Source organism: Lytechinus variegatus, chromosome 7 (genome assembly GCF_018143015.1).
Source record: "Lytechinus variegatus isolate NC3 chromosome 7, Lvar_3.0, whole genome shotgun sequence".
Lineage (NCBI taxonomy): Eukaryota > Metazoa > Echinodermata > Echinoidea > Temnopleuroida > Toxopneustidae > Lytechinus > Lytechinus variegatus.
The window spans coordinates 12,121,869-12,136,590 of NC_054746.1; the positions used below are offsets into that span (position 1 = coordinate 12,121,869).

A 14,722-nucleotide genomic window follows, 5' to 3' on the forward strand; every position below is an offset into this window, starting at 1 on the left:
ATTCATGTATTTCCTATCAGAAAGATTCTTTAATATGATTAGTTAACACCAAAATATATCATTATAAATGTTTGGAAAACTTGTATAATGATGAGAGAGGGTTAGGCTGATATATGTCGGTTCTAATGCAGCTATTGTTGTAATTAAAGCAGCATTGTCTATGTCTCTTCTTAATGAATCTGCATGTATTTATCATATTTGAGAGTGTTCCTCATTTGTTCATATTATATATAGCAAATTAAATTTACCAAGTCATTTGGTAAATGTTATTACATCACTTTCAATGAAGATTTTTAATCGTTACTGCTGTTCTTTGTGTCTCCTTGTTTCAGTTTATTGTGATTTTTCTCACTTTTCCTGTGATAGGGAATATCAGTATAGAAATGATTTACCAACTATTGATTAATATTGGTTATTTCTTTGTATTCATTTTGTCATTTTACACACATTTTCTTTTTCAACATCAATTCATGCTAGCTAGATTTTATTAGGCTAAGATATAAAATTTGCTTTATCCTACTTCTATGAAGATCGCTTGGTTGAAATGGGGGTCTCCCCCCTCCCTCCCAACAACAAGTTTCACAACCAAGAAATAAAAGGATATACCCCATGTGAGTTTTTTAAAAAATGACACCTCACAAATCCCCAATTTATGAAAAAAAAAATATGTCACAAACCTGTGATTATATACATGCCCTAAAAATATGTTCTCCTACATAGTTTGATGCCATATTTAGGTGATATTTGTCATGCATGAATTCAGATGCCAGTGATGTCATAATCCTACATGAGTTAGTAAACATATTAGCAAATCCCTTTTCAATAAAATTAACTTGAGAATTGATGCTAAAAGATGTTTATTAAACAAGTATAATGTAAATTACTGAAAGTGTTTTGAAATTGAGTTTAATGCAACCTTTATAGGATTATGACATCATTGACTTGTGGATTCATTCATCGCAGGTCATGCCTTACTTTGGTGCAAGTCAAAATTTACATGACTTCAAAGAAAGTTTCTCTGATGTAGTTGTAACTCCAATGTCCATACACATACTATAAAAAAAGATTGCTGATAATGCTGGGGCTGTTAAACTATCTCTGTTGACTACTTGTTTATGGGGTCAAAGTAAGGGAATATCATTTTGTTTCCAATAGGCCTACTTGTAAAGGCGGGTAGGATTTCACATGCCGATACTTAAGGGGTGCATTTTCAGAACATGGAAAATACTTCTTAGGGTGCTTTTTGAAACCCCATGTTCACGCATGGTATCCACAATTCAATGCCCCCCCCCCCCCCCCCCCCCCCCCGGGCTCAAGAATAGCCCTGCCAAGCTGCCACAAACAATGAATTTATAAAAAATCTATATTTGATATTTTTACGTAATACTGATTGATGATATTTGAATAAACTGCATAAATTGCTTCTTGTTGAAAAAAAGTAACCCTTCAAATTAAAGAAATATAGATCTGTAGGCCCCTAAATTCAGCAATAATTGACCCAGCAATTGCCCAACATGAGGGGGGGATATAGGAGGGTTGAAATAGCCCCTAGTAAAAATTGTTTCCTAGTTCCTACTCTATTTTGCATCATTAATATCAGAGATTATGGATTATAGTTCTTACAATTTTTTTTCTTATCGGCCCCTTTTCATTTTTATGACTAGGAAGTCTTTGGGTATATTGCCCATATCACGGGCTTTCTGAGGGTTTCTGAGCTTTCTGATTTTCTTTTTTCTTTGCGATTGGACGAGTACGGTACGTATGCGTAAGCGCCAGCATATCCATCCAGCGCCAAATTCGAAAAGATGATGCAAATGTGACGTTTTCTTTCTTAATTTACAGGTGAGTGTACCCGATTCGTTTATCGAAACCAGTCCTATACCATTGAATTGCGTATGCTTTCACTGTATTTGATAAATGAGTGATGAGAATTTTGATGCTACTTAGTTCTTAGATTTACTAGTCTCACTCGCATGACTTGGGCGCGAGGGGTCTCCTCCGTCGCCGAAGTCGCCCGGCGCGGCGGGCTCAGGCCAAGGCCTCGATAGTACCGGCATGGTGGCGGTGATGATAATGATTAGAGTAGGCCTAGGCCTTAGTCTTAGACCAAAACTAAAGCTTCGGTCTTTGTTTTGTTGGTTGTTCAACTGAACTCCATTGGCTTCACTCACCAAATACAGAGACCGAAGTTCTAGCACGATCTTAGACCAAGTCCAAAAGCTTCGGTCTCTGTTACTATGTTGGTTGTTCAGCTGAACTCCGTTGGCTTCACTCACCAATTACAGTCTACAGAGACCGAAGTTTTAGCGCTATCTGTACAGGGGACTCAATGTCCATATGTTTATGTACTTAAGATCGGATAAAACGGGGAAGTGAATTTGGGCGACAGCCGAGGTAAGTCATTGTTTTTGTTCCTTTTAACTGGTTTTTCTCCATTTTTTGGCAATTAATGCCAAGAGGGAATATTAATTTGCATTTTGGTCGCATTAATTTTTATTCATTAAAGACAAAAATTGAAGAGCCCCAACGGGGGGATTTTGCATTGCAAGTCCCCTAATGGTGGCTGCACGATAGCGAGCCGTCTGTGTACGAGGAGAAATTCCAAAAAAAAAACGTTAAAAAAACTCCTCGAAACAGACGGCTGCCAGCTGTCTAGCGCGATCTGTACAGGGGACTAAATGGCCATGGGTGGTATTCTGAAAATGTTCTTGTCTTTGTTCTTATCTCAATGAGATAAGAAGACGCTAAAATCATTGCAAATCGGTATTCTGAAAATCTTCTTAACGCGTTCTTATCTCTGTAAGGACTGCCTCCTTATCTTCAACACGCCCATTTTTAAGATATTACCAATCAAAATGCGCTTTATATTGGCAGTTTAACCAATAGAAGCGTTCCTTATTTGTGAAGAGAATATCATGGGCGCTGCGCGTACACTGTTTCTGGTGCATCGCTTGAAATAGGCATTTTATACGCAATGACTGATTATTATTTCGAGACACGTGCACAAAATAAAGAAAGAATAAAGAAAAAAGGTAAAGAAAGCAGTTACGAATAAGAATAAAACAGGAAGAAAGAAAGTAAGTAGGTAGCAGAAATTTAAAAAATAAAAGGATCAAAGCAAAAAACAATGAAAGAAAGAAAAGGTAAACGAAAGAAAGCAAGCAAAAAGAACTTAAAAGAAAAAAAGGATCAAAGAAATAAAAAAGTAAAGAATACAAGAAAGAAAAGGAGGAATAAATAGAACTTTTATAATCAATGATAAAAAGAGGAATACAAAATTTAAGGAAAAATAAAGAAGGAAAAGGAAAGAAACTTAAAGGAAAAAAAACGAAAAAGGACAAATTAAAAAGATTAAAAAGGATAAAATGAAGGAATAAAGAACAAAAAAAGTTAGAAAAAACGAATGAAAGCCAAGTTAAAAAAAAGAAGGAACAAAAATATGTAAAAAGTGAAGGAAGAGAGAAAAGGGGAAAATGAAACAAAGAAATAAAGAAAAAGATAAAGAGAGAGAAGATAAAAGATGAAAGGAAAACTAAAGCAAAATTGAAAACTAAATAAAGATAAAAAGAAAGGTTAATTCAAAGAAGGAAAGAAACAGAAGGGAAAAATAAAAAGGCAGGAAAATGAAGAATGAATGAAAAGAAACGAAGAAAGATTAATGGAAAGAATAAAGAAAATGATTTTTAGAAATTGATAGAAGAAAGAGTAAATAAAGAACGGACGAAATGAGAATGAGCAAAAAAATAAATTAGAATAAAGAAGAAAGTAGTCAGAAAGAAGGCACGCATTTAGTGTCATAAAGCAGAAATAAAAAGAATGAAAGAAAGAGCAAATGAACGAGCGTAAAAGAAAAAAAGAGAACCCCAAAAATAAAATGAAAGAAATAAGAGAAAGAAAACAGAAAAAAAATAATGAGGGGAAAAAAATTGAAAATTAAGGGAAGGAGGAAAGAAAGAAAAAAGGAACACATAAAATGAATAAATAAAATACAAGAAATATAAAGAGGAAAGAATGAATGAAAGATAGAAAAAAGAATGAAGAAATAAATAGATTTAAAAAATACATAAAGTGAAGGATGAAAGGAAAAGAAAAACAGAAAGAAAGAGAAAAAAGGGGAAAGAAAATAAAATCTTCAATGAAAAAAATCATAAAGGGAAAATAAAAGTGGAAGGACCCCTCCCATTCATGGGATTGATGCTGCTGTGTAAGCCCATCCTCCCGTTTTTCATTTATCAATTCACATGTATCATTTTATATGTATTGTTATTTGTTTTAACGGAAATATATTCAATAAAAAAGAAAAGAAAAAGAAAGAATAGATAAAATAACGCAAAAGAAAAATAAGGAAGAAGTTAAAAGATTCAAAAGAATAAAACAAAATGAAGAATGAAAGAAAGAAAAAAAGACAAACAGAAAGAAAGGAAGAAAAAGCAAAAATAAATGAATGAAAGAAAGAAAAAAAGAAAAAAAGAAGGGATAGAAAAAAGAGACAGGCAAAATAAAGGGTGAATGAAAGAAAGGGTGGGAGGAATACTTGTTACTACCAGTGGCTATCGATTTTTAGCAAGAAAGAACGCGGACATCGTGAGATGTGATAACCCTCTAGCTATCTTAAATATTATCATAAATATCGTAAAGAGATAAAGAAAAAAAGATAAGAACGTTTTCAGAATACCACTTATCTTCATTTTGTTCTTATCTTTTAGCGCGCTTTTATATCATATGCGCGAATTATAAATTTACGCGCTCAGCATTGGATGGAAAGCAAGATAAGAACAAAATATAAGAAAAGAACGTTTTCAGAATACCGCCCCATATGTTTATGTACTTAAGTCAAGATCGGCTAAAACGGGGAAGTGAATTTGCGTGACAGCCGAGGTTAGTCACTGTTTTTGTTCCTTTCAAGTTCATTTTTCTCCGTTTTTTGGCAATTAATGCCAAGAGGGAATATAAATTTGCATTTTGGTCGCGTTAATTTTAAAATTTTTATTTATTAAAGACAAAAATTGAAGAGCCCCGACGGGGGGATTTTGCATTGCAAGTTCCCTAATGGTGGCTGCACGATAGCGAGCCGTCTGTGTACGAGGAGAAATTTTTTTTTAAATGTTAAAAAACTCCTCGAAACAGACAGCTGCCAGCTGTCTAGGTAGGCCTAAGCCTGAGTGGAATCGATTTTAAAAGCAGTGTTTGATCGATGTCATCGAGTGCCGGTGCAGATTTTGTAAAATCGGTGCTTCAAAGAAAAAAAACCAAAATGGAGTCTTAGGGCCTAGGTCAAATACCGGTACCATACCGTATGTCGGCCGGCAGATTCGCTTTGCCTTTTTGCCGTTGGTTCACAAGGCACAATCATCAAAATAAACAGTACCGTAATGTCTAACTTGACTACTACTTGATTTAAATTCCCCTCAAAATGAAACCAATTGTGAAATAATGATGCCTAGTATATTCACCATTAATTTGTACTTTGTAGTTTATTTCGATCAGAGTTCGAGTCTTACAAATGTATTCGTCTGTTTGTGTAGCCTGGAGGCTTCCGGGAGTAAGTCATCTACTGTTTAGGCTTACCCTCATGAAGCCTGGTACGGTAAAGCATTGGCACACACACAGGCGAGTATTTGGAGACAACAATGTTGCTCCAAAATACTTGATTTGTTTAACTTGCTTATCACACAATGTTGTAAATGGAAACGAAGTTCATTTCCCCCACATAGGCATTTATAAAATTATTTTTCCACAAAAAATAATACAAATATTAAGAAAAATCATAGGAAGATGAGCAGATACTCACTGATGATCATGTTGCCATATTGTTGTTGTTGTTTTAGTTTATACGGCGCGTGTCATTCAGTAGTGAATATTTCCATCTTCATAGCCTAGTTACAAGACGCGTATAAGAAATTAAGAGAGGGCAACGATATCATGAGCAGTGCCAATTTTAAAAAAAACTTCAATTGGCCGATGAATATCGTGAATTGTAAAATACTTGCATTAGCCAATAAATATTTATTGGCTAATGCAAGTATTTTACGTAACCGGGAATGGATTTATGTGTTAAAAAAGTTTTAATTAATGAAAAAAATACACAAATTTTTTAATGTAATGTAGCAAATTAAAGCTAGAGCAACATAGAATCCAATCAAGAACTCAACATTGTGAGAGCCATTTAAAGTTCACAGTTTGAGCAATATGTTTTCTCCTCAAATATACATGTCCATTTTACATCACTCCGTAACCATGTTAATGAATGTTCATATCTCTATAATTCAGTGGATCAAAATAATGTCATTATTTTGAAAAGTTGGTTTCAGCAACTACTGCCAGGTACCATTTCTTTGCAAATAACTATTTAATTATGGGTGATATCTTTGTTTGAATGTCACTCCGTAACCGTGGAACTGCCCAAGTATTGAAATTAGAAACTTACATGTCAATATTAGAAACTTGAGGTTAAGATTTTGAACTTTCAGGAAGATTTTGAAAGTACTATAAGTCCCTATTCAATTGATTTTTAATATAATAGCTATCAAATATTTACTGGCAAATGGATGAATGTTATTTCAGATCACTAAGTGAACTTGAAGATTAAAAGTCATTTGGGGTTCAGTAAACTGATACTAGAAAAAAAATTAACCAGAAGTTAGGATTTCCAATATTTTGAAATCATCAGTAAGAATTTGTTAAACATAGACAGTGGTTAACAGGTATCAGAAATTAGATGAATAATTTCAGGTTACTAGGCCAACGTCAGTGGTCATTTCAGATGAATTAACTTGGATGAGACTATTATTGTAACAAGAAATTTGTACTCACATGGTATGAAATGGAAAAGTTTCTGAGTCAAGGTCAAATGTCATTTGAGGTTTTTAATGAACGATTTTATTATCAAGTGAAAGGTTTTTATTCTGTATTTTTTTTTAAATTATTCATTTTATATGTAGTTTTCAAATTCAACACTGGTGCTATATTGAATATGCATAAATATAGGCAAGACTGCCAGAGGCATTCTACCTTCTTGTATTTATGATTATCAATCTTTGTAATATCATACTGTATGTCAGACACAATATCTGTAAAATACATTTCAAAGTAAAATATGCATACTGGTACATGCCTGCAATGAATAAAGAGTGAATTGAGTCAAATTTAATTGAAATACTTTATTTTCCTGTCAACAGGGCATCAGAAGGTCTGATGGTTGCATCACAAAGATGAAGAGCAGAAGAAGGATTCGACGGATAAGGTGAAACGACAGGACTCTTCATCACAGGATGAATACTTCAAAGCACTCACCAAAGAGTTCTGCAACTGGGTTTCATGATTTGGGCCGGAACAAAAATTGTGTAGAAGAGTCAACAATTCACAGTATCTATGCTAGTGGTTATGGGACAAAGCCCGCCCTCTCTGTACTGATCCATGTCATCCAACTAACAAAGGTTCCTGCAGAGCTAAGTGTGTCAGAATAGGCTCTATTGCAGACTTCAGAACAGATGGAGAAGAAGCAGAAATAGTTGGTGAGTAAATAAGATATCATAAATTGTCTGAATACCATATGCACACCTAAACACTAGTCCGCGATCCGATTTGTAATTTCATTACATAACTCCCATCCAAGATTCATCGATGTGTCCGAGTCTAGTCATTCCTAGTTTGGCCTTCCGTGTTCGAGTCTGGCATGTCCGAGTCCAAGTCTGGCACATGTGCAATGTATTACATAATCAGAAACAGTTTTTCAATTTAAAATTTAGAAATACCAGACTACTCTCTTACTTGATTTAATCTAACAAGAAAAGACCAGCTCATCAGTTATGTGGCTATACAAGGAAGGGATACACTGCAACTTCTGCAAGGCAGGCTTTTCATATATATGCGAGAGTCTAGGTTTTTTCCCCCTACAAAATGTGCTTGTTGCACTTAAAAACTGTTAGTCAACCATCACAAGGCTAAAACGAGCCCTGTGTGGCCTCACAAGAATTCCACCTGTGCTGAACACCCTCTTAACAGGTGCACTACTTGCAGGCACACTGACGATTTGCATTGCAATTGGGTGTGGGGCTGGTTATTTAACACAGGCAGAATTTTCAGGGTCCCAGAAGGTAATGGCATCTTGGCTGTTAGTTTCTGTTGCTAGGTCGTTGTTCAGCTGATCCCTTGCTGTGTCTTTGCCCCCAGTCTACTCGCTTGCGAATTGTTCGGTATTTAGCTGTTAGACGCGGGACCTTTGCTGGCATCTCCTCCTCTTCGCTGGTGCTGATGGCTGGCATTCCTTCTTCCCTCTGTACATCTTCTGCATTACTTACATTCTCTCTGCCTCACTGATGACTGTCTCTGTAATGAAACATGGAAGATAATCTTTATATGTCTGGTAATATTTGATCAATCTAGTTACCTGCAGTAAATTAGATATGATAGAAAACAAATGTAGCAAATTATTTTAAATATTTTAAATTCATTCTAGACTGTAATTGATGTAATTTAAAAAAATTCTTTATATTCAAGCATAAAAAAAAAATATTAATCCAGATTTTCAGATACTTCTACTTTCATTCTTTGTTGGTTAGAGGCTAATATACCTTCATAGTTAAATAAAAGTATTATGTTTTAAATCTCTTATTTATAGATAAAAATGAATCTCAAATAAAGTGATTACACATTTTGTATGTATAATTCATTATTTTTTTCAGACAATCAAATTTGGCTTTAAAATCTAATTCAAATATATCTGTGCCTTCTAATGTAGACAAGAATACCCACCTTTCAATATTTTCAAATCCTACTGTGTTGCCTTACGGTTCCCCTCCACATGGCCATCCTCAGCATCAGTCCAATGCTACGTGTATTGTGGGTCCAGGACGGGGGCCATGAGGAATAAGCCCTCATCGAAGGGCTCATTGTGGGTTTTCTGGTCTGTTTGGAACCATGCCATGCTTCAAGATTCCTTAGAATCTTCGCTGAAGGAAGTCCCTCATTGCCACAACGATATGCCTGCAGTGCCTCCCCTTGGCCAGCCACTTCCTCAGATAAATGTTCAGGTCCAGGACCACAGGAACCACCTGGCTGATGGTGCTGCTCTGATCTCTAATACTTTAAGATATTGTTCCTTCAAAAACTTGTACAATCGTTTTGTTTTAGATATTGCTCTCTAATTTCCATGAACTTTCTAAGGCTGCGTAAAGGTTAAACAAAGCAAATCAGAAACGCATGTTAAACTTGACAGTTCTATATGCAAAGTGCATCGTAATAATAGTCTTTCCAGAGGAATCCGGCTTCGAGGGTCACCTCATAGTCTGTGACAATCTCTTCCTTGCATTTACGAGTTCCCCATCCCGGAATGTTTCTTTCTTAAGAGTTTGGTTTATGTTCTTCACTTTCCCTACACACGTTGCCTCCAGCTTCTTGTCTTGTAACAAGGTCCCTACTTTAGCAGCCTCATTGACTCTGAGTATATGTGTACACTCCTTGTTTTGTTCTGTTGATTCCTTGTGGTTCTGCTGCACTGTCACTCTATACCGCCGTTCTTTATGCTCTTGAAACACCTTTCCCGTAATATGTTGCGGTACTGTTTTCACACACATGCCCTTTAGAACTCTACTTACACATCCAAAGTCCCGATGTCCCGTCCTATCTGCACCTGTCTTATATCTTATACAACTGGTTCAATTAACTGTGAGAGTACTAATACATGTAACAATGTTTGATAATTGCAAGCCTTTATTTTGGAGTTTTTGGAGTAAAGGCCAAATTGGTTTCAAATCGTAGCCAATCATACCATTGCTCTGATGTCATTACGACTAGATTTTCAATTCTTTTTTATTCTAATAAGGATGTTACATATAGCAACATAGTACTTGTATGGTGATTTAGAACTTTACACAGTAAAATATTCCATATTATGAAAGGAATCAAATTTTACCAAGTTTTATGAAAAAATCGCATCACAGACTTATGGTAAGGTTTGTAAAGACATATCTATCCTCAATAAACATTCAGTTTGCTTCCACCCTGGACAGTTGATAATATATAGCTTTTTGTGTGCAACAAATTGAAGATAAGTTGCCACCATGTTTCTCTTTATACATGTAAATGGTAATTTGTAATTAATAATAATTTTTCATAAAATAATAAACTTAAAATGATATTATCTTTCTTAAAAGAAATGCAGTACGGTTCAGGGAATTAAACTCCTCAGCTGGGTAAAGATGATTTACGGAGCCTGGTGCCTCAAACCAAAGACATGGAAAAGAAGACTGACATCAGAGGTAAGGATATTAAAATTATGATGGTGGTAGTAATTATAGTAATGATAATAATTGATTATAATGATAATTGTTAAGAAGTATAAATTTGTTTTTATTTAAATAATAGAAACATATCGAGTCTCTGTTTATGATACTGAATATTGAAATCTTAGGTTTAAAGTTTCTGAATTGTCATCACAATTGACCTATTATGTGTATTATGTCAGAGTAGGACATAAGGGTAATTAAGTGTTGCTGATCATCTGGCGTGAGTTTCATATAAAATGGTCATGGTCAAAAGTCATTTTGTTGTCAATGAACTAACTAAGACCATGTGTCAATATCACTATCAATATCATTTTTCATTACAGCACATATTAAATAGGGCATCGATAAAAAGGACAATAAGACGGACATTGAGGCCAGTCAACGGAGTATCCAGAACATTTGCCTTTCAAAGCCTTGGATAATTGTGTTGTACATTCAATGGATAAATGGAAAAGAGAAATGTTTGATATTTCACCACCACAAAGTCATCAATCCTGTGAATGGTAATTTGTGTGATTTGAGTCACAACCGAGAACTAAATTTTATCTTCTATTTTCATTACTCTCTCAAGCAAGCACAAAGTAATATCCATGAGAGCAAAGTCCTGGAAGCAAGGGTTCATCTGGCAGAAGTGTCCCAGCAGGTAGCACAGAATATGGAGCTTGATTAAGAAGAATTTATTGTCATGCTAGATGATGAACTCGACAAACTCTAGTCCATGGTCGAGAAAATACCCAGCATTATGCCACCAGAACCAGTGGTAAGTTGTGCAATATCCCTCCGTGGCATATATTACATTATATAATCAACAGGTAAAAAAGAAAATACTTGATATCTTAATATCACAAAGTCATCAGTCCTATGTATATTGATTGGTGTGAAGCAGATAAGATTCATTCATTCATAAGAGTCATTTCACTTCAGAACCAAGAACTAACTTTTATCTTAAATTTATGTTTTTGTATATGCAGAAGGTATAGAGTTCTATTCATGAGAGCAGAGCCCTGGAATCAAGGGTTCTACTAGCAGAAGTGGCCCAATGGGAAGTGCTGTATATGAAGTTGGATTAGGAAAAGTTGGTGTCATGCTGGAGGATAAACTCAACAAACTCGGGTCAATGGTCAAGAAAATGCCCATCAATATGCCACCAGAACCATTGGTAAGTTGTGCAGTGCACTATTTATGATTGTCAACACAGATAATTCATGTATACTAGAAATAAACATTTTTAATGCACTGCTAAGTACATCTCTTTACAGTGTGTCTCAGAAAATGCAAGTATACATTACACCTGAATTTGCAATATTCTTTTCCAAAAGATATCCCTTTTAAAATACTAAATAAGCGAGTGAATTCATAAAGTGTTTTTGTATATCTATGTGCATATATTGATTAATCAAATAAATATTGGTTAAAATTCCTGTATAATTGTGATAAATACCAGAAGTGTATTTTTCCCAATGCAAACTTTTTGAAAAAGAAATGTTGTTTTTAATAATATAATATTTTTTCTTTCACTTTACACCTGCAGTCATGTCACTCAATGTACATCATGGATACACCCCCTATCTGATGTGAACCATTTACCAAGCATAAAAGAGAGAGATAGTCTATCAGAGACAAGGACATGGCACCAATCTTAAAATCATCTTCTAGTTTTAAAAGATGTTGGTATTTAATTGATCAGGTAGATCAACTTGATCAAACCAATTATCAGTTTAAACTTTATTTAAATTTATCCAAAACTTTTTTTGAAGAATGTGACTTTTATATGAATTTATATTCAGGAACCCATTTTTATTAATTTTTTATGATTTTTACATAGCTCCAATCAGCAGGTCCAAGCTATTATCTCTTTGCTGGCATTTGATTGTATCTGAATTGTCTGTTGTGTCATTATTGCATGCATACTATGTATGTTGTGAGGCTTAGAATTAATCCTAACAAGGGGGTGGGGGTTCCCTTGAAATATCGGTCATCGACTGCAATTGTACCGATAGTTGGCATGCACATTGCCTTGTCCCTGATTTTACTAATTTATTTGTAAAATGCAAAATCATACTTTTTGCTTCCAAAATAAAGCTCCAAATATCCTAATTTTTGGTGTAGAAAGTCTTTGTAGTGTTCTTATAAAATGTTCTTGGAAAAAACTGCAATATCAGGCTGAATTCTTATGTATTATTTTGTTTTTACAATTTCCTATGTATTTCTTTTTGACCTCTTGCATTCCATTGACTTTTTTAATGAAATTCTCCGGTGATACTTAAAAGATTGCAAGCAGCATATGAAAACAAATATATTCAGTTATTCATATTTGGTTGAAAACACAATTTGTATTGAAATTGTATACAAAATCATGTTTTTGAACAAATTTTGGTCCAACATGCATGCAGTAAATTATGTGTATCTTCGGAACCACGTACCCAGTTGTCACAAATGTAGTCTTAAAAGATACAGAAGTTTTGTTTTGTTGAGAAAATATCACACGAAACGTTGATGGGGGCCCTCTAATTAAGTTCCTTTTGCATCGTGTAATGAAAGGTTTGTTTGTGGATATTTTTTGTATTTCTATACGTAGCTTCTAATTAAAAAACTCTGGATGGTGTATACATGCGATATAAAAAAATAGAATAAGATTGTATTCAATTGTACTTCTAATATTCAGACTAGATTCAAGTATTGATGTGAGTAACAATGATCTGACTAGATTTTTGGGTCATGAGTCAAAGGTCATATATGTCAGGCTGTTTTTCAATCAGGATATATCATATAAGAAAGGTCAATTGTGTGTAAGAAATAAAATATGTGTACTGTAATTGGACTCAAATCTACGATGGCATGTGATTGGGCACTGTTAGAGCAACGAGAAAAACATCAAGAAAATGTACTATATTTAGCTTTTTATGGCCAAAATTGCTTTTTAAAAAAAAATTTGAGCCTGTGTGTCTTAAGTATTAGTGATTATTGAAATGCCATTAATCAAAAATTTAAAACCACAGATTTTGCAACAGATTATTTATTTGGTGACTATTATAAAAAAAAAAAATGAGTGCCAAATCTGTCCAAAATATCTTCTTTGAATTCTGTATTTATATGCTTACCCATTACTTGAAAAATGATTTTTTTTTTTTAATATAAAACACTTGTAGTTTTCTGTTTGCTCACATCCACTTATTTTGCAGACAGTTCATGTTCCAATGTCTGTTTAAAATCCTTTTTTTTTCTAATGTGTCCTCCCCCCCAAAAAAAATAAAATAAAATAAAAAAATAGGTAATTGACAGAACATCTAATCAAAGATTAACCAATCATAGAAAAAATATGTGGGTGACGTTATGCCTCTCACAACTAAAAAAATATATAATTTCACTTCTTTCCAACACAGAAATATGAGGAAAAACAAACAATTTTTTAGTCAAATGAGACAGCTTGGTACACCCCTAGTTTTGAAATATCCTGTATTGAAATAATTTGTTCTCGCTATAAATGAAGAACGGTTTGGGAGATCAACTCTTGCTTTCAATCTGTATTTTCCTTCAACAAGAAACATTGTGCCACACTCAACCCAGATTAAGACAAAAATCCAAGGTACTGGTAGATAGGTCTGATGTTACTCTGTTATAAATTGCTTTCATATTATTTAATATTTTACCTTTTTTATAAGTATATCAAACTAGCAAAACAATTCTGGGCGGCTTTCTTGAAAGTATTTCATCCCTCCCCCTCCCCCCCCCAAAAAAAGACAGAAATCTGACCAATCATGCTGAAAGCATTAACGTACTCATGATCTTTGATACACAGTCTGATCAATTCATTTGCATTAAAGCAGGTCCTTTGAGAGTGATTCCAGCAATCTCTTGATCTGTTATTTTCCACATGCAAGTAGAAATTTAATCACGCTTAATTTTTTGTGAAACACCTTTTTAATTTGTCTCTTAAGGCCTCCACACACCTTGCGAGGGGTCCATGATCTAATTTTGGAACTAATGACATTTTGCTAATTTTTTGAAATGTGATTGACTACTATCTTTTTTTCGAGACTTGAATTAATTAAGTACACTAAATGATTTTGGATGATTTTAAGCCTTTAATTTTTTTAGTCCAAATTTAAGGCCAAATTGGTTTTAAATTGTAACCAATCATACGATTGCTATGATGTCTTTTTGACTAGATTGTCATTTTGCTTGTATTCAAATGATGATGCTAGCATAGTCACAGATTTCAATATGAGTATATTCATTGATGATTTGGAAGATTACACAGCAAGATGTCACATGTCTCTACAGTATGTTCACAAATACTCCTGTAATAATCGGTTCATAGACCAATCAAAAGGTGTGTGATGACCTTGACATCAATGTCAGATAGCTTGGACCTGCCCTACAGTGTACAATTGTCTGTGCTATACTTGCTTTGTATTCATGTAGTGTATTTTTTT

The 14,722-nt window shown here is 34.2% G+C and overlaps 1 long non-coding RNA gene across 1 annotated transcript; it reads left to right on the top strand.

The window, feature by feature from the left end:
* Positions 1 to 1,761: 1,761 nt before the first annotated feature.
* Positions 1,762 to 14,722, top strand: LOC121418458. Its single transcript, XR_005970468.1, has 6 exons — positions 1,762 to 1,842; positions 7,179 to 7,514; positions 10,155 to 10,259; positions 10,858 to 11,046; positions 11,258 to 11,445; positions 11,818 to 14,722. It is a non-coding gene; the product is annotated as an uncharacterized LOC121418458 (long non-coding RNA).